Source organism: Lissotriton helveticus, chromosome 5_1 (genome assembly GCF_964261635.1).
Source record: "Lissotriton helveticus chromosome 5_1, aLisHel1.1, whole genome shotgun sequence".
NCBI classification, from domain to species: domain Eukaryota; kingdom Metazoa; phylum Chordata; class Amphibia; order Caudata; family Salamandridae; genus Lissotriton; species Lissotriton helveticus.
This window is the reverse complement of record NC_136065.1, coordinates 1,976,412,046-1,976,437,361: the sequence shown is the minus strand read 5'-3', so window position 1 is coordinate 1,976,437,361 and position 25,316 is coordinate 1,976,412,046. Positions and strand designations below refer to the sequence as shown.

Below are 25,316 nucleotides of genomic sequence, written 5' to 3'. Positions count from 1 at the left end.
AACAATGCGTTTTATTTTTGTTTCAAAAACCAAAATATAAATAAAAGGTCTCTCACACATCTGTCTCTCTCACACTGCTGTCTCTCTCACACACATAGAGCCACACACACAGAGCCGCACACACACACACAGAGCCACACACACACACAGAGCCACACACACACATAGATCCACATACACACACACATACAGAGCCACACAGAGCCACACGCACATTCTCACTACCTATATTGTTTGTGACTACTATTTTAATGTATTGAACACCTATAGAAATCCAAGTAACTAAGCTGAAAATGCTGGAACTGAAAATCGCATTGGGTGGCGGGGAGGGGGGGGGGGGGAGAAATCGGGGAAGATGAAGGTGTTTACAATTTCTGACGACGGCCAAAACGTTCGATAAAAACCTGTACTATTCCTGATAAACATGGGGGGCCGGTAGGGGGTGTAAAATGCATATGGTGAAGTATGTAACGGCACATGTGTGCATTATGTGAGTGTGTTTATGGGTGACTGGGTGGGGGGGTTGCACCTCTGTGAGCCTTTTGGGTGTTTGTGTGCGTTTGGTGTCTGATAGTGGGCTGTGAGTATGGTTATGAGTAATTGAGAAAATTGAGTCGTGCAAGAACGTAAGTAGTGGTATGTGTGTGAATGTCTGTTTGTGGGAAAGATAAAAAAGAGCTTTCATGATGGTGTATGACGTTTGAATGTGTCTAGTTTGAGAACAATGACATGTGACAGAGTGCATGTGATACAGAGAGGGTGTGTGTTTATGTTTGTGCAACTGTGCAGCCTGTGTGTGAGATTGCATGTGCGTGTCTGTTTGTGTGATATGACAGAGATGTCACAGATATGTGTAACAGATGGCAGTACATTCATTTTGTTAAAACCATATGAGAATGTTTGTTAGAATGGGGATGTCAGTGTACTTTGTACGGACAGTGATTTTACCTGATTTAGTCTGTAACATGACGTCTTTAATGAATTGTGGGCCCAAATTGTCTGGCACACAGGAGAAGTGTGTCCATTGCCACCGAGTGACCTTTCCTCTCCACCTCAGGAGCATGCGTGTTTACCTGTTTTGGTGCTGTCACTGTGATAAGAACGTGCACTCGAGTTGTTGGATGAATGACTAGCGCTTGCAGTGATGTAGCACCCTTCACGGAGCCCGGTAACACACGTGTGATCTCTGCAGGGGCCGAGTGCACTGAGCTTCACCCTGCGCCTCACGTAGCCCGCGGGCATATGTATTATATAATTGGATGACCTCTCTTCGGCGGGACCGTGAAAGGAGTACAGATGTGCACCGCGCGAGAAAGGTAGTAATCAGTCTTATTGAAAACTTGCCTGTCGCTCACCCAGCTGAATTAAAGCGACGACTGCTGTTACCGAAGATCAGTCAGACTTGAGCTTCAGGAGTACGCATCATGTTCAGGGAAAACTTTCCAATTTAGAAGGTATGAAAACTTCACATGGAAGTGGGAAAAAAAGAAGAATAGCTGGAGACTGACTGGAGAGAAGTCTCCAAGATGATACAAACCTGCAAAATCACCCACAAAAAACATTTAGAGTGTTTTTAAGTCTGTCCGTCCGCACGAGTGTTGTTAGTCTGCACGCGCTTTTCTGCTTCGTGCCAGTACAGCACAGCTTAGTTAAATGTCGCATGTGGCCACTTGTGGGTGTTGTTAGGTGGGTGAGTCTTCCAGAAACACTAACTCCCCATCAGTCCATATTGGCCGCACGTGGCTCAGTGGGGGCCCTTCCTTGTCACCGTGTAATTGTATCCATCAGAGCCGACCCGTGGAGAGGCCCCGCGGGTCACCGATGTCACTGCAACACCACCCCCGCCGTGCTGCCATTGACTTTTCGTAATTGCTATTAGTACGTTGTTGTGTCTGGGAAAGTTCCTAGAGCTGCGGCTTTCCGTAGGTCCAGGGCATGGGGGAGCTGGGGTGTTACCCATGGTTACTGCTGCCGGGGTCAAATGTTACCCTCCGCCGCCCCCTACCCAATTACAATTTGTTTCCTAAAAACACGCTAGAGTGTGTTGTTGTGTCGAATACTTATCTGGGGGATAAATATGACGATTCCGATGCACCATTCACGGTGCAATCTGATGTTGTGCTGCACTGATTATATAAATGTGCCAATAACTTCCCGCCTTGTTCTTCGTTTCTAAATTATAAAACAAGCCGTGAGCGTGCACTCTCCCGAACTTCCGGTTTCGGGATGTGCACGCTCACGGCAGTCGTGGGGCGGGACTTCCGACTTTGCGAGAAGCCCGCGCCCACAGAGTGGATGGCAGCAGAAGTAAGGAGAGGCGGCAAGTGGGGCTTGGCACCTGTGTGTGAGCGTGTGTGTATGCAGTGTGTGTGTGTGTGTGTGTGCGCGATGGCGGCGGCGGGGGAGGGGGAGGGGAGGGGGATCTTTGTATGTGTGCGTGCGTGAGTGTAGGTGCACTGGTGTGTGTGTGGGGGGTCTCTGTGTGTGCGTGTAGGTGCGCTAGTGTGTGTGTAGGTGCGGCGAGGGGGGGGGTGTGTGTGTGTGTGCGTCTGGCTGTGTATGCGTGTGACTGATGTGCGCATGCGTGAGTGTGGGTGCGCGTGCACGCAGTGAAATCCAGCCGGAGAGCGCGTGGCACTTTCTTGTCCGTCCTTCCCCCCAGACTGATAACTATACGTCTCCAGCTGGACACATGCATCCTTGCGGATGCATTACCAGCGAGACCCAAAAAAGTACTGGGACATGGTGATCACTGAAGAGAGGGCAGAGGGTCTCTCCGGGCACCTGACAGGTCGTTTCATGGATATTAAGTCCCACCCGACCCTGGAGCCCTACTGGGATATAATTGGGAAACAGCTGGATCGTAAGCTCTATTTCCAGCTGAGAGTGGGTACCCTCCCAGTAAGGTCCTTTACAGCAAATTGGGCAGGAAAAAATGGTAATGACAAATGTCCAAAATGTGGGGATGAACAAGAGTCTATAAGCCATTTCCTCTTCTTCTGCCCCATGTACACTGCCCCTAGAACGATGTGGATTAAACCTATATGTAAATTGCTTGGGATACACAGGCATAAGGAGGCTCTTAGAATTTTATGCACTGACCCAACCCCTACAATTGCTGTTGCTATGGCTAAGTTCCTAAAATGGGCTTGGGTAATTCGTGCAAAACAAATAGCGACACACATATAATGATCTAGCCCTAGCTGTGAAATCCTGTGTAAGAATTGTATATTGATCAGATTGATTTTAAATATGTAAGTTGATATTCGTCAATAGTCTATTGTAGTTTAATTCCTTTTTAATATTTATTGTATGAATTTTAATGGATTTTTAATGGATTTTAAAATACTGTTTTTTCTATGTATACTTTTATGACTTAAATTGTCGAATAAAGTTCATGAATGAGAAAAGGCTTTGTCTACGACAGAATATAGCATGCAACCCATAGATGCTACTTCGAATTCTCCATGCTCGAGTGAGCTGCTCATGAGAAGCCTCCACGCAGAGTGTGTTGCTAATAAAAATTCCATGCACCATGTGCACCCAGGAAGTGTAATCTCCCGACCATATTAAACCATGCCAACACAATACGTGGTCACGAGATTCTGTAAGTGAAGTGTTGAAAACAGTAAACCGTAAACAAAGGTTAAGAGCAACGAACATGCTGTTAGACTTATTGAGTCCACAAAGTGCCATCAATGTATCCCCAATTGTAAATATAAAACGAAATCTAAGTGCACAAGTATAACATGCGCGAGGCAAATTACAGTATATCACAGCAACCTATAAATGCTGCCTTGCTCACAAACATCACAACGCGATATCCTGCCAGGACGTGAAGCAGTTGCTATCTGAGCACAACGCGCTTATACGCTACTGTGAGCAATTGTGATGGGGTACCTTTGGTGTTGTAATTTTAATAGAAACTTTGTAATAAAATTGGATAACAAAACACAGAGGTGTTGGTAGAGTGAAATGGTGTGTAAACCAGTAGAACGCGGGAAAACGAGGAAACGGATTACCTCGCGAAGAAACGTGGAGTTCTGACTGGATCTCAAATCATACGCAGTGCACTGATGCGCTCATTCCAACATGTGCGCCCTGTATGCTTAGCGTTCTGAGAACTGCTGTACTAACCTAAGTGTGACTCAGATCTAAAAACAAGGAAAATGAAAAATGACATAATAAACATGATGGAAAGTTTTAATTCTATTAAGGACACGGAGGCAAGGCTTATGCTGTCCTTTCTTTATTTCCGCTTTCCAGCAGATTTCAACATAACAACAAAAACTATCTTTCCCAGGATGACTAGGACCAGCCAGCCTGCAGATGTGGTGACAGTAGTCAATTCTGCTAGTTGGAGGAAACCTCTGGTATGAAGTAGAAGGGGAAACCAATTTATGTATAAATCCAGGATTATCTGGAAAAAAAACTTCACTCCCCTGTGACCCTGAAAGTGGGTATCTTTTGTTATAAAATCGTCCCTATTGTTTTTTCTAGAGTGGAAAGATATGTTGTGGTGTTTTACCTAAGTGAAAATAGTCTGTATAGTTGTGAAGTATCGTGTTCCCACTTTGGCAGTTTCTCTTGGAAGTGCCGAGAGCTTGTGCTGAAGTATTACTCAGGTTAGACACCGTTCGTGTCTGGAGATATTTCGGGGTTTGCCGGTTAGTTTTACAGTTTCTGGACTTCTTGGAAATCATGCCTGATTGAGTACTTTCTTGTTTGCTGATACAGTGCATGCTGGTTGTATTGTAGAACATAGTATCTTAGAGAAATATGTTATTGTAGAAAGAAACATACCAGATAAGGTAGATTTGTGCGAACTTCAAGCTGCTAATGTGTATAGTTTCGTTTTGTGCATTGCAGACCATGTGTACAGGATTTGCAAGGCATGATGATGTGCACCTAGACTTTAGAGAGACATCCCCATAAGTACAGAAGTTAGGGAATGGAGGAAAGGCACAAAGGCTTCAGAGAAGCGAGAAATTTGAAGTCCATCGCTCTAGAAATTCCATCCTTTGAAGAGTGATGCCTAGGATGTCCTCGAACTATCTGTACATGTGTATGCCAAGGTTTTGTAGATCCGATTCCTATGGTCCCAATCTGAAACGCGAAAGAATACCTGTATAAACGTATTGAAATGGACTTTGTTTTGAAGAAACTGGTTGCAAAATGTTTTGTCACTTCCGGCTGTCCTGAAAGAGATATATAAGCAATGCTATAGATGTAGCCAGTGATTTAGAACAGTGACTGACATCCGAATATACAGGAAGATCCTGCTTGAAGAAACAAGCATTTGCAATGCAATAGGTCTCGCATTAGGAAAGTTTGAGCTATTGGTATTGTAAATGACAAATATTTTATTTATGTGTTGGTTTTGAAAATAGCGAAATTAATTGCTTTGTCATTTACAATCCCAATAGTTTTAACTTTCGCAAATGTGACACCTATAGCATTTGTAATGCAATATGTGTTGTATTTACATGGCTTAGATGTATTGATATTACAAATAACAATGGCTTTTAATTTTTTTTAATAATTAATACTTAAATAAAAGTTATTGTAATTTATAATGGCAATAGCTTTAACTTTTGTAAATAACTTTTGTGAAGATTATGTTCAGTGTATTTTATTGTGACGAAAATCCAAGAACAAAAGTGAAATTTTAACATCTTTTTGTGACATTTGTAATACAACTTGAAACATTGAGAGAACATATTTGAACCAGTTGTTGTTGAATGGTTACACAGATTGATACTGTGGTGGTGCGGAGTGATGTTGTGGTGGCGACGAGAGATGTTGTGGCGTTCAGTGATGCTGGGGTAGCGCATAGTGGTGTTTAGGTGCCCCTGAGTGATGTTGTGGTGCCCCTGAGTGATTTTGTGGTGGTGCTGAGTGATGCTGTGGTGTTGCAATAGATAGATAGAGTGAGGGCGATAAATAGAGGGAGGGCGATAGATAGAGGGGGGGCGATAGATAGAGGGGGGGCAATAGATAGATAGATAGAGATAGATAGATAGATAGAGTGAGGGCGATAGATAGACAGATAGATAGAGTGAGGGCGATCGATTGATAGATAGATAGATAGAGTGATAGCGATAGATAGTGAGTGCGATAGATAGCGTGAGTGCGATAGACAGATAGAGTGAGGGCGATAGATAGAGTGAGGGCGAAAGATAGATAGGGTGAGGGCCATAGATAGAGTGAAGGCCATAGATAGATAGATAGATAGATAGGAAGATGGTTGTGTGTGTGGGGGGGTTGTGTGTGTGGGGGGTTCTGTGTGTGGGGGGCTGTGTGTGTGGAGGGGTTGTGTGTGTGGGGGGGTTGTGTGTGTGGGGGGGTTGTGTGTGTGGGGGGGTTGTGTGTGTGAGGGGCTGTGTGTGTGGAGGGGTTGTGTGTGTGGGGGGGTTGTGTGTGTGGGGGGTTTGTGTGTGGGGGGGTTGTGTGTGTGGGAGTGTGGGTGGGTGTGTGTGGGTGTGTGAGTGGGGTGTGTGTGTGGGGTGTGTGTGTGGGGTGTGTGTGGGGTGTGTGTGGGGGGGGTGTGGGGGGGGTGTGGGGGGTGTGGGGGTTGTGTGTGGGTGATTGTGTGCGGGGGTTGTGGGTGGTTGTGTGGGGGGGTTGTGTGTGGTTGTGTGTGTGTGTGGTTGTGTGTGTGGTTGTGTGTGTGTGGGGTTGTGTGTGTGTGGGGTTGTGTGTGTGGGGGTTGTGTGTGTGTGGGGGGTTGTGTGTGGGGGGTTGTGTGTGGGGGGTTGTGTGTGGGGGGTTGTGTGTGGGGGGTTGTGTGTGGGGTCGTGTGTGTGGGGTCGTGTGTGGAGTTGTGTGTGTATGGGATTGTGTGTGTGTGGTGGGTTGTGTGTGGTTGAGTGTGGTTGTGTGTGGTTGAGTGTGGTTGTGTGTGCTTGTGTGTGCGCTTGTGGTGGTGTGTGTGTGGCTGTGTGTGGTTGTATGTGTGTGTGTGTGTGTGGTTGTGTGTGTGTGTGTGGTTGTGTGTGGTTGTGTGTGTGTGGTTGAGTGTGTGTGTGTGTGGTTGTGTGTGTGTGGTATGTGTGGTTGTGTGTGGTATGTGTGTGGGGTTGTATGTGTGTGGTATTGTGTGTGTGGGGTTGTGTGTGGAGTTGTGTGTGTGTTTGTGGGGTTGTGTGTGTGTGTGTGGGGTTGTGTGTGCGGTTGTGTGTGTGTGGGGGGGTTGTGTGTGGAAGGGTTGTGTGTGTGTGGGGTGTTGTGTGTGTGGGGGGTTATGTGTGTGGGGGGTTGTGTTTGTGTGCGGGGTTGTGTGTGGGGGGTTGTGTGTGGGGGGTTGTGTGTGGGGGGGTTGTGTGTGTGGGGAGGTTGTGTGTGTGGGGAGGTTGTGTGTGTGTGTGTGTGGGGTTGTGTGTGTGTGCGGGGTTGTGTGTGTGTGTGGGGTTGTGTGTGTGTGTCTGTGCGGTCAGACAAAGATGATCACTACACAAATGATAGAAAATAGATTTCTGAGGAGATTCCCTCCTGTCCCTATGGCCATCCCTTCTTATATTATCCACCAAGAAGCAGGGATAGGTTTTGTAGCAGAGTTGATCCAACTGCAACACTTACTTCTAGGGCATAAGGTCTGGACCAAAGAGGAAAGAAGCCTCAATACTAGATCAATTATTCATGACCGCTTGGCACTTGATTATGATCAAAAGACATTTTGGTTGAGGAGTGTGAAATCATTGTGTGAAAGTCTGGGAATGCCTAATTTCTTTGCTTACACAGAACAGCTTAAAGGGATCGGTCGAGATGAACTAAAGCGCAAAGTGCTTAGTAACCTCAAAGCAACTAGATTTGTAGTGTAGCTCCTATTTTCCCAATAGGCTCTGCGCATTGGAATAGTACCTACAGCAGTAAAGGCCTAGGCCAGACGTTAACTAGGTCTACTACTGTCGATACTAGACTTAATTTTTGGGTTTGCCAGCTAAGCTCAGAGTTCGCTAGAAACTTTCTCGAATGTTCAAGGAAGGAATTAACTCCCCTGATTAGACAAGAAGGGATTTAGTTTCTGACAACCATAGAACATGACAACTTTGCTCTCCCCTAATCAAGAGTCAATCTCGAGAGTCGTGTGAGCACAAGGCAATTATTTTACTCAGTCAGTATGTGCATTCTTAGTCTCATCAGAATGTAGAGAAAAGGAAGAGACGGGCGTGTTCAATAAAAAGGTGTTATTTATTGATCAGTCTCTTTTCTCATACATGAGAAATGGATCGATATTATTGCAATACTTATAGTTAAGTAAAGTGCATACATTAAAAGCAATAGTATAAAATAATACTGTAAAAACATTGATATGGTTTCTGAGCCATATGATGTTTGAAATGATTAAAATATATTTACATACACATATACATTTGACTAAACGTACTCAACTGGTGTTTCTAAATACGCCTACCCCGTGTACCTGACCTAAGTCTAATGCGTGGGCTGGAACAGAAAGTTACAGTTTAAGTTAAGTTTGTTTTTGCCAAGTGAATAACTAAAGAATTCTCTGTGAGGGGTTATTCAGTTCTGTACCTGGAATTTAGGATGGATGAGGAATAGTATCTCTTTCTCTGCTCTCGATATTCCAGGCTGCCTGCGAGGGCTGCCCGAAAGCGCCGGTGCTGGGTCTCTCGGCTTGAGATAGCAGCGCGTCTCTCAGCGCGTCAGGAAGGCGGGGCTGCGCCAGCGGGGTCTGCTTCTGCTCTCGGCTTCGGCAAGTATGGCTGCTCCGTCTTGTCACCACGCGTGTGTTTGCATAGGGCAAGATCGGCAATATTTATACCTTAAAGGTGCCGAGATTGACGTAAGGATGGACATAGATACGTCAATAAAGATGTCATACGACTTGCTCGTTAGCACATTCTTTACTAAAGTTCTCTGTGAAATCAAAACAATGGCCGCACGGATTTTCCAGGTTGTCATAGGTTTGATTTGTTATGAGAACGTCGTATGCCTTATCAGGGGCTGGAGGAATGTCGCTTGTCTAATTAGATCTCAAGCGTTATGACCTAATCAGATAACACGTTCCTGTGCCGTAGTGTGACTGCGTCAGATAACGGTATCTGCATCATGGGGGCTTTTCTTGCCTCATGGGCTGACTGTTAGTTAACTTGATAGTTAGTTTAACCAGAATAGGGTCAGGAATAGGGGGACTGATTCAGAACCTATAGAAATACACGACAGATTAAAGGCTGAAAGAGTTAAGCCTACGGTCATTGCATATCTGGAAGTGGGTTCCTTACTGGGTTGCAGCCATATTTGGAATGGGGGACGAGATTCATATTGACATGCCTTAGATTAAAAATGCGCGAAACCCAAATGAATTACATTACGAGCATGCATGTGTTCCAGGCACTTGCAAGGCTGTCCGGAGACTCCGTGATAAGATATGAGAGCAGAACGACAGAGCTGCTTAACAGGAGAGCGAACCCTTCTTAAAATGGTCAATGACTGCATTATGTAGGACAGCGAGATTAGGACGAGGGGTCGCAGTCGCACTGATCTCTAGAGGGGGCGGGGAAATGTCAGGCACACCCACCAGCTTTATGTTTATTCTTATGTGGAGTTTAATGTTTATAGTTCACTAGCTGCAGGGTGCCTGCTGACGTAAATAAGCAGGAGGATTTTCTTAAGTGCCACTCAGTCTGAAATAGTATTGGTCAAAAGCAAAGAAATACAAAACTAGGTCTGTATCCCGGCTATGAGGAGACCTGGGAGGGCGGGGGCTGCCCGCGCATGTGCGGCATTTCTAACTTTTATTCTGAAGAGCCCCAGTTACAAATGCCGCGCATGCGCGGGCAGCCCCCACCCTCCCAAGTGCGGCAGCTGAAGTCCCGGGTCCCAGGAGGGGGCCCGGGTGAAGAACATCGGGAAGCCCGGTGAGGTAAGAGGGGGAGGGGGATGTAGCTGTGTGTGTGCGCGTGTGTAGCTGTGCGTGTGTATGTATATGTGTGACTGTGTGTCTGTTAGCTGTGCGTGTGTATATGTGGGTCTGTGTGGGTGTATGTGTGTACGCATGCGTGAGTGTGGCTGTGTGTGCGCGAGGGCGAGAGCCTGTCTTGCTGTGAATCTGAGGCAGGGGATGTGCACGGCGCCGGGCTGGGCGTGCGCGCCCACAAGGTGAAGTCGGCGCTCGTGCCCGGCCCCTGTCTCAGATTCCCAGGAGACGGGCAGCTATAGTTGTCGAGCTGGACTCCAGCATGCTTCGCATGCTTTCTCCAGGCTCGACCTAAAAAGTAGGATAAGGTTTGTGACTTCAAAGGCTGTACTGCTTTGGAGCTTTAGCAGCGTGGTATCCATGGTTGGGAAGCACGTGATAGCCGTACTGTGAGAGTGTAACTGGTACTGAAATCATGCAAATGGAAAAAAGGGACGGGAATGTGGAAAAGGGCATCCTGTAAGTACAGCTATATCCTCTAGGCTGCGTTGTTTAGAAAACAATGGATTTGTATGTTAGAAAAATATCTGTGAGGCTTGTGTGGTTTTTTTCCCCTTTTTTTCCTATATTTTTTATGCTGCAGTAGAAACCCAGCTGTGTATGGGAATAGGAAACTCTCTGTATAGTTCCTTGTCACAGATGATGAGGGCTCCTTTCCTGAATACTGAAAATAGAAAAGGGTAAGCTATACCTTTCCTTAATCGAAACTAGTGGAACTGCAGGGAATGGCGTATGTGACCAACATAATACCTATTGGACTGGTCTGGATTTTTCTTTTTTCAGTTATCTGGCGGTTGGCGATAGAGCTAGCCAATGGTCTTTTGAGACTGGAAAAGAAGGAAATACTGGGATGGGAGATAATCTCTCCCAATTGAAGAGAAAAAGAATGCTTGTGTCCGCTACAAAGACAACACTTTAGGTGAAAGGTGAGGAGTGGTGAGTCAGTGACTGCTACACTATGCTGTGTATGGTTTGTGAAGTACTGCCCAGGATTTTGGGTTGCTGTACGCAAAAGATGTTTAAGGCTTTGCCTATTGTTTCAATAATGGTGACAATGTCATCAGGGGAATGAAGTGTGATCGATAACTACTGTGAAAACAATAAGATCATATGATGTGCTTTAAAAGTATTTTTATAGTTTCCAAAGTTTATCTTGGGTCAGGAAAACTATTAGTGCTCCCATGTGCAATGACAATAGTTAGTGAGCAGGACCGAAATTGGAAAAAGAAATAACCAAACGGAAAGTGATAAACCCCTATCCCCATAGGATTTAAAGAGATCACCAGGTCAATTATCTAATCCAGGGGCTTTATTGGGTATAATCCAATCCATAGCTCTAGAAACTTCGTCAACCAAAACACTGTAGACTGCCTGCAATGCTGACTTGTCTAAATCTATTTTGTCACCAGTTGTTGAAACAGGGCTCAGCTCCCTAGCTACTAAGACATTGGGAGAAACGTGTCTCAATCCCTGTGCCACAACTGCCAAATACAACTGAGAAAAGGGATCTACCCACATAGAAGCAGGAATATTGTTATCCAGGGAGAGTCAAGATACCGGGATCCTTATTTCCTACAAGACGGTAGTCCTTGATGTTAATGGCACTCAACATGGACTCCCAGTTAGTCCGCTCCCACTTTCTTTTTGAATCAGAGATCGAACCCTTATACAAAGTCCTAGTCATCCTGATGTTGGCTCTAGACCCTGATATGATTGCACGAAGTAAGGCACTCCTAGCTAGCCTGCAAGATTTGGTGTACCAGCAAGCCTCTTTCCTCCTCTTTGGAATGGATTGGGACTCTACCAAAAACGAGTCCCTAAGTGCTAAAAACATATGGTTGTGAATTTCACTCACGCTAGAATAGTAATCTATATCATCAGGACTTTCCATTGTGCATGATATAGCATCCAACACTGCAGTCGCAATCTTAAGCACTTCAACCAAATCCATGTCTGAGCTTGCCATAGAACACCACTCTAACCTACACCTATTATTAGTGGGAATCAACCTTCTGCTAATTGGTTCATGGAAGAGGTTATAAAAGAAGAACCTAGGGCACCTAATGTTAGACCCAGGGCATTGTGGTCACTATCCTGCATGGGAACTACAACCATATCAACCAAAGATTGCCAAAGTTTTCATCTAACAGGATATAGTCTATAAGACTTGTACACTGCGGGCGGTGTTATGTATGGTTAGCTGTTTGGTCCGAGGCAGTCCTCCCATTACACTTCCTTAAGCAGTTACCAAATGTAAATACGTTCATTTGTAAAACCGCAGCATCCCCCCTTTATACCGGTGCAAAAGATACATCAGGTATTCCCCAGATTTGATTCTCACCTCCTGCAAAACCATCATGCGAAACAGACAACGACTCAAACTTACAATTTAAATAGCCTGCCACTATTTTAGAGGCATTTGCAGGCAAAGTAGCCATATGGGCTCCGATCAAAATAATGATCTTCATTTCAGCACTATTTCCCCTCATGCCTGCAATATACATTATACACAAAATACACACTACCTGACGAAAAGGAGACACACACTGAGCATCAACACTGCCCAGAGCAATCCTCTTGATATTGCAACAAAGGAAATTTTTAACACACACTAAAAAATTGGTGAACCCATCTCTAAATTGAGATGCAACTGCCCATGTCTCCTGTAATTGGGATATGTCAAATGAATAAATAAATAGGCCCCAATAGGGGCACTCTAATTTAGGTGCAAAGCCAGCTACATTCCAGGAAACATTTCCAGTACTGGAGGACAAACAGGGAACTGGGTCATCCAAAACAGGAGGCACCATCACTGGTGGTGACACTTGCTGGAGCCTAGCATACCTCCTAAATGGAGAACAGACATCTATGGTCGGAGATATAGAGCATAGTAGGGTGGGACCTAAAATTGGGGGTAACCTAACTTTAGAGGAAAGAGAAATAGAAGCTGCCGACCCAACTGCCAGTAGCCTATCACAGCTGGCAAGCGAAACTAGACATCAGCCTGGGACATCCAGATTGGTTAGTGAAGAAAATCTATTTGTGGTGGGAACAGAGAACTCATCACCATTTGTAATCCCATAGGATAGAGGCCCAAGACTCACCCTTTCCATAGGTACCAAGTGCTTCTAGAAAAACCACAAGGGAACAACATTTATAGCATCTCTGCCCAAACGGTCCCTGGCCCCACTCCTGCCCAACCTCTCAGACATCTCAGGTCTCCTACAGTTGATAACCATGCAATCCCCTCCAACACTTTTTGCGGATGGTCCCACCCAACCCACCCTCCTTACCAACAATATATCTTCGTACTACTGTGCATTAAAATCCTTGTTCATATTCAACCAATGGCAAACCTTGTTCTTAAGTTGCACATGAGATTCTGTACGAGGTCCCTGAAAAGAAGGAACTTCTGTTAATATAGCCATATACGGAAAACAGGCCGGGGAAGATTTAACCAGGTTTGGGAACAAGAGGAGGATGCGAAGGGTCGTGAATTAGTTTGTAAGTTTGGTGGGATTCCAAAGCTCCCTTGTCCCAGAGTAGTTGCCCTACTTGGTCCTCTAGAAGCATATGTACCTTGGACTTTTGGCAATTTTCCGGAACCAGTTTTGCTAGGCATAGGAGCAGAATCTGTACTATTACAATCAGCACTAGGGGGTTGCGGATAGGATTCTACAGGAGAAAACTGCCCACGTATAACATTTTGTGATTGGATTAACTGCTTAACAGTATTCTCCAGAGAACAGATTTTGTCCAACAAGGGGGTACAACATGCATGCACAACAATAGATAGTATATTCAAGATACAATCCAAATCAACGTGGCAATCCAATTTCTTTGGTTACCATCCCACTCAAAACCTGCCCAGTTATCAACCTAGCTAGTGTAGTCGAAGTGACTGCGTGCTTCTTAGAACCGGTCTTCCATCTACTATTAGGTTGAGAGGATGTCCTGCTGCCACTTTTGGCTTGATGTTTCCTTTTAGCACTGGGTTCATTATCACTAAGTCGAGTCATGTCCAAATTTTCAATATTAGTTAAGACGGGTACACTTGGCCACTAAGAGGTAATCAAGTCAGCTGATGATCGAGGCAAACAAGTTGGGATTACAGGCACTGGACTAGCAGTTTGGCCAACTGGGGAGATCAATAGGGCATCCGGAAGCCACACCATAATCCCTAGATAAACGCCTTTCTGCCAATACGATCTCCTTAGAAACAACACTTACAGTAAAGAAAGGAGTTCAATGTGCTCCCTCTACCTCGGGTTAACTGGTTTGTCTACTTTGGTTTTCTGTTAGTCCAATGTAACATCTCTTGTTAGAAAAGGAGACGAAGAAAAAGAAGAAATAAACAGCCACAAGAAGGAAAAAATCTTTGCTCACCAATGTCTTAAACCTCAGGCAACTATCTCTACTATATTATCCATCCAATGCAACAGGAGAAGGAAGATATGGCTGGAGAGCAGCAGATGAAAGAAGGAGGGCCCAGCCCAGACTCTACGGTGAAAGCCGGACCCGCCCTTAGCCATGGGTGAGGCCTACATGCATCCTGTGCAGCGGGGAGGCTGGTAGCGTGTTGTACTCTTGTTGGAGGGCAACCCCGTCTCCTTCCTGACTACCGGTGATCACACCTCCTGGCACGTGGTAAACTGGTAGTTAGAGTCCCCTCCCATGTGGCAGTAGTTGTAAATAAAGCAGCCAGTTACCATCTCTGGTCTCAGCATTGATCGTCTAGGAATAACTATTGCCACATATTAGACAATTGTAATCCTGGCTGAACATGGTGTCGTAAAAAGTAGTCTGCACTGCACACAATTCAGCAGGGAATGCCCCCCAGTATTTCTTAGGGTGTGAATCCGCCATTCTCTGGTTCACAGCAGATAGTAAATTCTCCTTCTCATTGTTCTCAGGTAATGAAACCTCTTGATGGATGGCAAGTGGTAAATGCCCCGTCTTTAGATTCACAGGCGGATATGTTTCCAATATTTACTTCCTATATTTCTTAAGAGTCGGTAAATCATCTTCCTGGTATGTGTCCTTATCTTAAGTAACCCAGGGCGTAGTTCGTGTAGTAGCATTATGCGTAGCTATGCTAAGTGCACTTCGCACTACGCGAGCTACGCGAACTGCGTAGTGCATTGTTCAAAATGCTGTTCGCACTGATTGCATAGTGCCGGATGCTTGTCCGCACTGTGTAATCAGTGCAAATCGCATCTTGCACAGTGCAAGCGGTCGATTTCTGCCGCTCGAGTAGATTTCTACTCGAGCTGCAGCTTTCTCAACGCGGACTGGTAGTTCCTCATCGTGAGCGGTCGCGAGCATACGCGACCACTCGCAATGAGAAACCTGCTCTCCCCGCGTTGAGAATCTCACTGGGAGGTTTATTTTCCATGCTCGCGATCGGCAACTTGATGTTGCTGATCACGAACGAGGAAAAGCTCTCGCCGGGTTGTCATTTTGCTCGCTCGCGGTCGCCAACTTGCCATTGAGGACCGCTCGCAAGCAAAAAATGACTGATGCACTACGCTACGCATGTTTGCACTGGGCTACGTGCAATTCGCGTGGTGCGAGGTAGCGCAAACTTTGCAAACTATGCGAGCGTAGTGTAGTGCTTCGCCCAGGGTTAATCTAAAGTCATTAGAAGATTATAAGAAACCACTCGTGTTTTTTTAGAAGTGGCATACCCCCTCGGCATACTTTGGAGTTGTTGAAAGTTTATTTGGGTTCATGTCTCGCTATAATACCTACATTGCCCTATTAACTGAGTGGTATAATGCACATCCACAATGTCAAAACATGATATTAATTCTGCCATGGCTAGCATGGTCTCCCACACAATGCCACACAATATCACTACTCTGCCAGGGTCTCAGGTACCTTTCATTCACACAAATACAGTACCCCTGTCCTCACTCCACAACCCAGCCCACCGCATAGCAATTACAACTTTTGTTTAAGAGCTTGCCATCAAAGTTAGTGGTGGCTGCTCTTAGGCACATAAAGTTTCTTTAAAAAAAAAAAGAGATACAGTTAGCAAAGAAAAGTACATGATATGCTTTAGGGTTCTGTAGATGTGAAACATGGGCATGAACTGAGGGTCTGTACTTCAATTTGTAGCGTCAAGCAAATAACTTTTTAAATGCTTTACATGAACTGTTAAAACTGGAGACAAGAAAGCAACATGGAAGGAGGATCTGTTTCAGCGCGTAGAATGGTGCACAGTGGATTGTGTGTGTGCTGCACTGTACCATAGGTTTTTGTATACTGTTCTGTGTCTGAGGTATTGTGCCACAGGTAAGAATTCACTGTACGGTTTTGACTTGCACTTGGCGTCTGTCGTGTTTTTTATATACTTCTTTGCCAAGATGTGTCAGTAAAATTGACCATTTGCCCGTTTTAGTTGTACTGAATTTTGACTCTTTGTGCTGAATTTATACAGTCACTGCCCACAATTTTTCTCCTTGCCAGGTGGTCACCCTAGTTTAGAATTGGTCTTCATTTGTATGTACATTCTTTAGTTAATATACACTGGGTCAGTCCCATGTGTTCCAGATAATTAAGTGGATGTCCTGCCAGCATCGATATGGAATGCCCACTTCATTTTTGACACGAGTAAACAAACTTTCCTTGTTATTTCGTATTGGCTTTTTGGTACATTTCAACTTGGACGATGCTACCTTTCGCGCTCTGACAACTTTCTTCTCCAGTCTCCTTCCCTCAGTAAGAAAAGAAAACAAAATCAATTGTTGGCAGGCAGTGCACCTTTGCTTGGTAACTAACTGTATTCCGATGACTATCGGACACCAATTATCAGGACAAACCCTACCAACAAAGACTTAAAAGAGCTGAACCTCACTTCCTTTAATAACCTTCACCCTGAATACGGTCGTTATTGATTGCCTGCATATATACTCAACAACTGATACACTTATTGTGAATGTACATAATGACTGCTGCTACATTTTCAGTCCACTACCTCAAGGAATGATGTTTTAAAATTCCGTTTTACAATGTATACTTTTCTGTATACGATATACAATTATTTTGTTGTTTAATGTAAACTGACTATCTATAACGTTCTCTGTCCCCCAATCATATTTAGCCCATGCAACATAAAACGGAAAATGAACAAGAAAACACGTTGGATCACAGACAAACGTCTTATTTTGAGGGAGGTGAGAGGGGGAAGAGAGTTCCAGTGCGCCTCAAAAATAATTCCACAACAAATTAAGCCACAGCTAACACACACCAAAGTTCATTATCTCGCTATTGCTGAAGTACACATATATTATAGTTTTATTGCTCCTTCAATTTGCATTTTGCTTCATACAGTACTTCGGTGTACATTACCCCCAGGTCCCTTATGTCCTCGTCCCATTCATTATCTAATTGGAGATAATCATCTCCCGACAGAAAAAAACAAGAGGAATGCTGGGACCCTAATACTGCCCCTCCCACTGGGAGATGGCCCCAATGATGAAGCATGTCAAAGTGGGGAAACCCTGGTGAGTGAGGGGACTCATAAAAGGACATTTTTCTTTCCTGTGGGCTTTTCCCATAAAGTGCCATGACAAGCTCATGTCAGCCCTGTCAACAAAAGGTATTGGGCGAATCATATGAACTACCCTGTGGGGACTTCTTGGAGTACCTAAGTCATCTAAGTAGGTGACCTCACCTTTCTTTTCCAGTATAGTTTGGGGGCCACTCTACTTCTCTTGCCAAGCTGCTGGAGACACAGGCTCCAACACCCACACTTTCAGTCCTTGTTGGTAAACAGTAAGTACAGCCTTTTGGTCATGTCAAGCTTTTTGCAGCTCCTGGATGGCCTCAAGGTTTTTGCTGGCCTTCTTCATATGCTTAGCCAGGTGAGAACGCAGGCCCAGAACATAGTCTACTATGTCTTGTTCGGAAGGCTTGGGGGGTTGCTCCCATCCTGCTTTGACTAGACATAATGGACCCCTAGCTGGATGTCCAAAGAGAAGTTTAAATTGGCTGTAGCCCAACCCCTTCTGAGGAACATCTCTGTAGGGAAAGAGAAGGGAAGGTAGTAAGACATCCCATTTTCGCCTCAGCTTTTCTAGGAGTCCCATAATCATACCTTTGAGGGTCTTTTTGATCCTTTCAACCACCCCATAGCCCTGTGGGTGGTAGGGTATGGTAAACTTATAGTTAACACCACACTCTTTCCACATAGCAGTGATGTAGCTAGACATGAAGTTAGTACTTCTGTCTGACAAGACCTCCTTAGGGAACCCAACTCTGGAAAAGATTCCCCGGAGGGCCCTGGCCACTACAAGAGCTGTAGTGATTCTAAGGAGGATGGCCTCTGGATATCTAGTGGCATAGTCCACCACCACTAAGATAAAAGTATGTCCAGATGCTGTTGGGGTGTTTTAGGGACCTACAGTGTCTATCCCTACCCTCTCAAAGGGAACCCCAACCACTGGTAGTAGGATTAAGGGGGCTTTGTAGTGCCACCTGACTTCCCACTAGCTTGGCAGGTGACGAAGGAGTGACAAAACTCCTTGGTGTCATCAGACATGTGGGGCCAGTGAAAGTGAGGGACAAGCCTGCACCAAGTCTTGCTTTGCCCAAGATGTTCTGCAAGGGAAATGTCGGGTGCCAGGGTCAATAAGAAACCCCTTAAATTCGGATGTATGACCAACCTCCTGATGGTACCAGGCCTGGGGTATCAGCAGCGTGATGTCCGAGTCCACAGGTAGGCCGGGGATGCCACATCTCTCTTTGGGTCAGTTACCCCTTCTCAGCTGAAATTGACAACTGTCATGGAATGATCTGTTCTGGAATTGTTAGCACTTGTCACTTGGTAAATCAGACCAAGTAGAATCTGCTCAGGAGACACAGGTTTCTCTGTCACCATAGTGACACTGGCCCCTGTGTCCCTGTATGCCACAGCTTCCTGAGCATTGATGAGAGGCTGGTGTCTCTATTTACCTAAGTTAGTGGGATTTACAATAAGGGTGCCATGCTCAGTGCCACCATCCCAGACTTAAAAAGCCTGAGTGGGTGTCCTGACTAGGCCAGAGCCCACTTCAGTACCCAATGTTAACCCAGCTAAAGTCTTGCGGGTGATGCTACTACTACGTTACCTGCCCCAGGGAAGCCTACTACCAGTGCTATTGCTAGGGGCACTAGGAGGCTTAGGAGTAGTAGTTGCAGTGTTGGTGCTAGACTTAGAGCAATCAGCATCCTTTGCCCCTTCGTCTTTTTTCTTACACAAATAGCACCAAGGTTTGTTGTTAATGGAGGAAGAGGAATGGGACCTACCCATAGAGGAAGATTCTTGAGGACCTTCAGAAGACTTTCTTTTTTTTAGATTTCTCCCCATTTTCTCTTGGGCCCTAGAAGAATCTTGCTTCTTCTGGTCACTACCACCATGAGACTTTTGTTTCACCATGGTGTGGACTCACTTGTCTGCCTTTTGCCTTTTTTCCAGTTCTTGGGGAGAGGTCAGATCTGTGTCCACCATGTACTGGTGTAGTTGCTGATTTTGACAGTTGTTAAGGATGTGCTTCCTCAAAAGTAAATTGTACAGGCCCTCATAATCATGTACATTACTTCCATGAAGCCAGCATTTCAGAGCCTTAATAGCACTATCTACAACATCTACCAAGTCTTGGGTATGTGCCTTTGCTGTGTCCCTAAACCTAACCCTGTATTGTTCAATGGTTAACCCAAACCCATCTATGAGGGCACTCTTCAAGACTTTGTAATTGTCTGCATCTTCTTCCTTCACAGTCAAGAGTTTGTCTCTTCTCTTGTTAGCAAAGGAGAGCCAGAGGATAGCTGCCCACTGGCCCGAGGAACCTTCTGAACTATACAGGCCCTCTCTGAAGCAGTAGTCCACTTATGCATGTCATCACCCATCTGGTAAGGAGGGACTATCCTACTCAAGTTCCAAGTGTCAAAAGAGTGTTCCCTAACTCTAGGTTTACTAGTGCTGCCACCATTGGATTCTGATCCCAAATTCTTCCTATCCCTCTGTACTTCTAGGGTTTCCTTATCTAGGGCCAGCTGTTTCTTCTTGATTCTGAGCATGGAACTCTAAACTTTGAGCAGGTAGTATTCCCTTTCTAAAGAATCCATTCTCTTGCTAGAAATGGAGGTCCCTCTTGAAGTGGCAGAGGAGGGTGAATTAACTGTGGAGGACCTTGACACTTTGTACCCTCCCAGGAGGAATAAAGAGGGCCCTACCTCAAGGGCATCCCTCTGTCACTTGAGCTATTCCCTAAGGGACACGAGTTCTCCATTAAGGGGTCTTCAGACCCCTCCTGGAGATGCTCAGAAGCAGAGTCATTGGAGTTGGACAGCCCTGGCTCATCTTCCGAAGCATCACCACCCATATCCAAGTTATTCTGCCCCTCTGACTATTTTTTTGGGCAGCAAAAACTATAAGAGATTGGTCAAACGCGCATTGAAAAGAGCCACGAACAATAACAGAGAGGCACTACTTGACCTGCCGGTATCTAAACCTCCATTGACGAGACTAACATTTGTAAACACCTTCAGTACTATGTCAAATGGGTTCAACACAGTTTGCAGAAACACTGGCTTATACTTAATATTGGCAAAGAGAAAATTCCAGCATCACTGTTTTCCTTCAAAAGGGGCGCCAACTTACGCGATATGTTGGTGCACACTAGCCCTACTGTCCCTGTGGGACTTACCAGCGGCCTACTTTCCCTGTGGGACTTACCAGCGGTCAAAGGCCACTATCCATGTGGGTCCTGCGCGGTGTGTACACAGACAAGCCACTCTAAAACAGTACATATCGGCACGAACAGATCATGGATTCAGAACTGTAATGGTGAAAAACGAATTTACCTGCTAACCTGTCCGTGCATATATCAATATGTGGGGATGACCACCCGTAAGGTCAAACTGCGCATCCTTGAGCACAAGAGCACAATAAGGTGCAAAAAGCAAGAGACTACACTAACCAAACATTTCTTAGAACTCCAACACAAAGCAGAAGATCTCATTTGGACTGTGCTGGAGCAACCTTTCATCCCAAATCACATCACTGATGTGTCCAGGTTTCTATTTACTAAAGAGCAAAAATGGGTTTTTAAATTACAAAGTGACAAACGTGGTCTCAATGATGAGATACCTCGGACCTTCCTGTAATCTCCAGCAGACCAAGTGTAATGACATTATGATCATGAACATTTTTGTTTCATGCCTTATCAATATTCTTATCAGCCCCCACATGTAAACCTTAAGTTATCAAGCTCTTTGTCGCTATTAGAATGCCTGATCAAAATCTTTACTCCCTTTTTGTTACATCTATAGTTTGGGCACCCGTTTAAAAATTGAATATACTTATGATGGAGATAATAATTGATCCACCAACGAATGTTCGGAACAACGAACTACGAGTTTGATTAGTCCATCACAAATATGCCACTATTAGCAATATCGCGGGCATTTAACGAGCTACATTCCCCACGGGCATGCCTAAGTCGCCTTATAATGGCATCATTATTACACATGTGCAGAGGGATCCCGGTCTCTGACCTACATTGGAATGGAACTTACTACATCACCCAGGGTTCCTAACACACTTGTGCTCTGTTAGATCAATGCACACTTTGGTGGCGTCATCTACCCCGTGTGTAGATATAGCGTTTTCCACCACACATTAGAATGATATACACTACATCACTCATGATTCCGAATACGCCGGAGTCATGTTAGAAATGACCAAATCGCCCTTAGATGGAATTATCAATCGGCGCATTTTGCACACTCTCGTCTTTTTTGGAACAGAACAGACTATATTTCCCATAAATCTCGCCAACGAGCGACGTCATCAGGAGACGCATTAACTAATACACAACACCTGGATTGTCGTGCTTTCATATATAGCGGCAACGTCCTGATGTCTGTGCCTCCATCCAGAACTCAGTACTGGCCCGGGATCCCGTCAGACAGGTAAGGCACACACTCAAAGATTTAAGCCTTGTGACATTTTAGAGATATGGCAGGCGACGCTGGAGTTTGTCGTTTTAGGATACATACAATACTGTGTTTTCCAGCATGTACACAACACTTCCAGCTTACGCCCAGATATTCAAACAGATTAACGGTCACTTCTAAATGCTGTCGGTTATAATGCATTCAGTTTTCGAGACTGTTTATTTTTTGAGTGCACACAAAAGATTTTCTGCTCGTGCTCACATATTTAAACACACGAACCGACACATGTTAACGCTGTCGGTTAGATTATATCTTTTCTCAATAAAATACTTTGACATAGATTAGTATGCAATAAGTATATCGACATTTACCGACTGCACTAATGCAAAGGGGAAGAGCTCGGGTTACTTTGTTGTTACCAGATTGAGATGCTACACCAATTCGTGCAAGAGGCTTGTCGACTTCTTCCTTAGGAAACAACAGTTTTGACAAGGGGAACGTCATGTCTAACTCCACTGATGGCACAGGGCCTAATACCAATACATCACTGAATAGAGTACATTCATGCACTCTAACTAGAAGGGCCACCTTTTATAAAAGTGCGACTGTGCTCATTCCAATAATGATGTTACATACAGACTGCGTGGATGCAACTTTTTACTTTTACCTTTTTATTATTTAGACAGTTTGTCCATTTTACAGCTTAATACAGAAATTGCACTAATATGGGTTTGTGGATACTGTAGGTTTTGAGTGCCAGATAATAGGATAGGCTTGCTGCCTGTCTTTAATTATACGCCTTTTTTCCTCAATCCATAGAGCGGGCCTCTTTTCCTGAACTGTTGCCAGGTCAGGTGAGGTCCCGTCCTCGTTAATCATAGGTGAGCATTATGTGATATGAATACTTAACCAGAAAGCAGTTGCAACCATAAAGAACGATGATAACATGTTTACCACGTTCATAATGTCTCTCTTTTTTTATATTTGATTTGAGTGGTATTGTTTTTCATAGACATTGTCTTTTTAGGTGCCATCAGCATCCAGGGATTTATGGAGGATTTCTACACCTCAAATTTAGATTACTTGGTTGTATTTGTCCAACCTTGGTAATATATTTTTTGACAAAAAGTCATTTTTTTGATACACCTTGATTTCTCACTACGCAGTAGCAATAGTATATATAGTGGTCCAGAGGAAGGCCTCAGCCAGAACCCACCCGCCAGCGCAATGGACCCCAACGAAGCAGCCCGCAACTTCACGCAGTGGCTGACCACCTGCGCCGACGACCTCGCACCAGTGAAGAACCCTCCCAGCAGACCCAGAAGCAAGCAGGCATCCTGGTTCACCGACGAACTCAAGGACTCGAAGAAGACCCGCCGCACCCTCGAGAAAGCCTGGCTCCTCGACCAGACCACCGACAACATGACCGCCCTCAAACACGCCACCCGCAAGCACCACCAGCTTATCCGCACCACCAAGAAGAAATCTCTGAAGGAACGACTGGACAACAATGCCCACGACAGCAAGGAACTCTTCAGCATCGTCAAGGAGTTCTCCAACCCCAGCACCGGCAACAACAACATCACTCCGTCACAAGACCTCTGCGACTCCCTCGCCTCGTTCTTCCACCGCAAGATCACCGACATCCACAACAGCTTCCGCGCACCATCCACGCACCCCACCGTCGAACCAACGCCCCCCACTCCCACCCTCCGCACCTGGACCACGGTGACCACCGAGGACACAGCCCGCATGATGAACACCATCCATTCCGGATCACCGACCGACCCCTGCCCACACCACGTCTTCAACAAGGCCGACTCCACCATCGCACCCCAACTCCGGAACGTCATCAACACCTCCTTCAACACCGCCACCTTCCCGGAGAGCTGGAAGCACGCCGAGCTCAGGGCCCTACTGAAGAAACCAACAGCGGACCCCACCGACCTCAAAAACTTCTGCCCAATCTCGCTCCTCCCTTTTCCTGCTAAAGTCATCGAGAAGATCGTCAACAGACAGCTTGCCGCCTTCCTCGAGACGAACGGATCCCTCGACCCCTCGCAGTCCGGTTTCAGAGCCAACCACAGCACCAAGACCGCCCTCATCGCAGCCACCGACGACATCCGAGCCCTGCTCGACAACGGGGAGACAGCGGCACTCATCCTCCTGGACCTCTCTGCAGCGTTCGACACTGTCTGCCACCGCACCCTAGTTCAACGCCTCAGCAACATCAGCATCCAAGAGAAGGCACTGGACTGGATCATCTCGTTCCTCGCCGGAAGAACACAGAGAGTCCGCCTCCCCCCGTTTCGATCCGAGGCCACCGAAGTCATCTGCGGCGTTCCGCAAGGATCTTCACTCAGCCCCACCCTCTTCAACGTCTACATGAGACCTCTCGCAGCCATCGCACGCCAACACAACCTCAACATCATCTCTTACGCCGACGACACCCAGCTGATCCTATCCCTCACCAGAGACCCCGACACCGCCAGAACCTGCCTACACGAAGGGATGAAAGACGTCACCGAGTGGATGAAGAACAGCCGCCTGAAACTGAACTTAGACAAGACGGAAGTCCTCATCCTGGGACCATCACCCTCCGCCTGGGACGACTCCTGGTGGCCCCCCGCCCTGGGCACCGCACCCAAGCCAACCGACCACGCACGCAACCTGGGCTTCATCCTGGACTCTTCCCTCTCAATGACCAGACAAGTCAACGCCGTCTCCTCATCGTGCTTCAACACCCTGCGTATGCTCCGAAAGATCTTCCGATGGATCCCGACCGAAACCAGGAAGACGGTCACCCAAGCACTCGTCACCAGCCGACTAGACTACGGAAACACCCTCTACGCCGGAACCACAGCCAAGCTACAGAAAAAACTCCAACGCATCCAGAACGCCTCCGCCCGACTCATCCTGGACATCCCCCGACGCAACCACATATCCAGCCACCTGAAAGACCTGCACTGGCTCCCCGTCAACAAGAGGATCACATTCCGGCTCCTCACCCATGCACACAAGTCTCTCCACGACCTGGGCCCCAAGTACCTCAACGACCGCCTGACCTTCTACACGCCCACCCGCCAGCTACGTTCTACAAGCCTCGCCCTCACCACCGTACCACGCATCCGAAGAGCCACTGCCGGAGGAAGATCCTTCTCCTACCTGGCAGCCAAGACATGGAACTCCCTCCCCATCCACCTTCGGCTGACCCAGGACCATCTCGCCTTCAGGAGACAACTCAAGACCTGGCTGTTCGAGCAGTAGCTCACCCCCTTCCCCCAAGCGCCTTGAGACCCTCCCGGGTGAGTAGTGCGCTATACAAGTGTTATGATTGATTGATTGATTGATTGATTATCTAAAATCCAGTTGGCTGAAACATTAAGACCCAGCTTTTCCGGCTGTTATTCTGTCAAAACTGCTCTTGCACTGT

The 25,316-nt window shown here is 46.0% G+C and overlaps 2 protein-coding genes across 3 annotated transcripts in view; one reads left to right on the top strand and one right to left on the bottom strand.

Moving 5' to 3' along the window:
• Window positions 1-25,316, bottom strand: part of ZPBP2 (zona pellucida binding protein 2) — a 640,439-nt gene that overhangs the window by 596,628 nt on the left and 18,495 nt on the right. The window lies entirely within an intron of this gene.
• The window catches only part of IKZF3 (IKAROS family zinc finger 3), a 661,121-nt gene continuing 657,626 nt past the window's right edge, over window positions 21,822-25,316 (top strand). The window contains exon 1 of the mRNA XM_078645670.1: window positions 21,822-21,898. The gene's annotated coding sequence lies outside the window, so the exon portion shown is untranslated. The remainder of the gene's footprint in view (window positions 21,899-25,316) is intronic.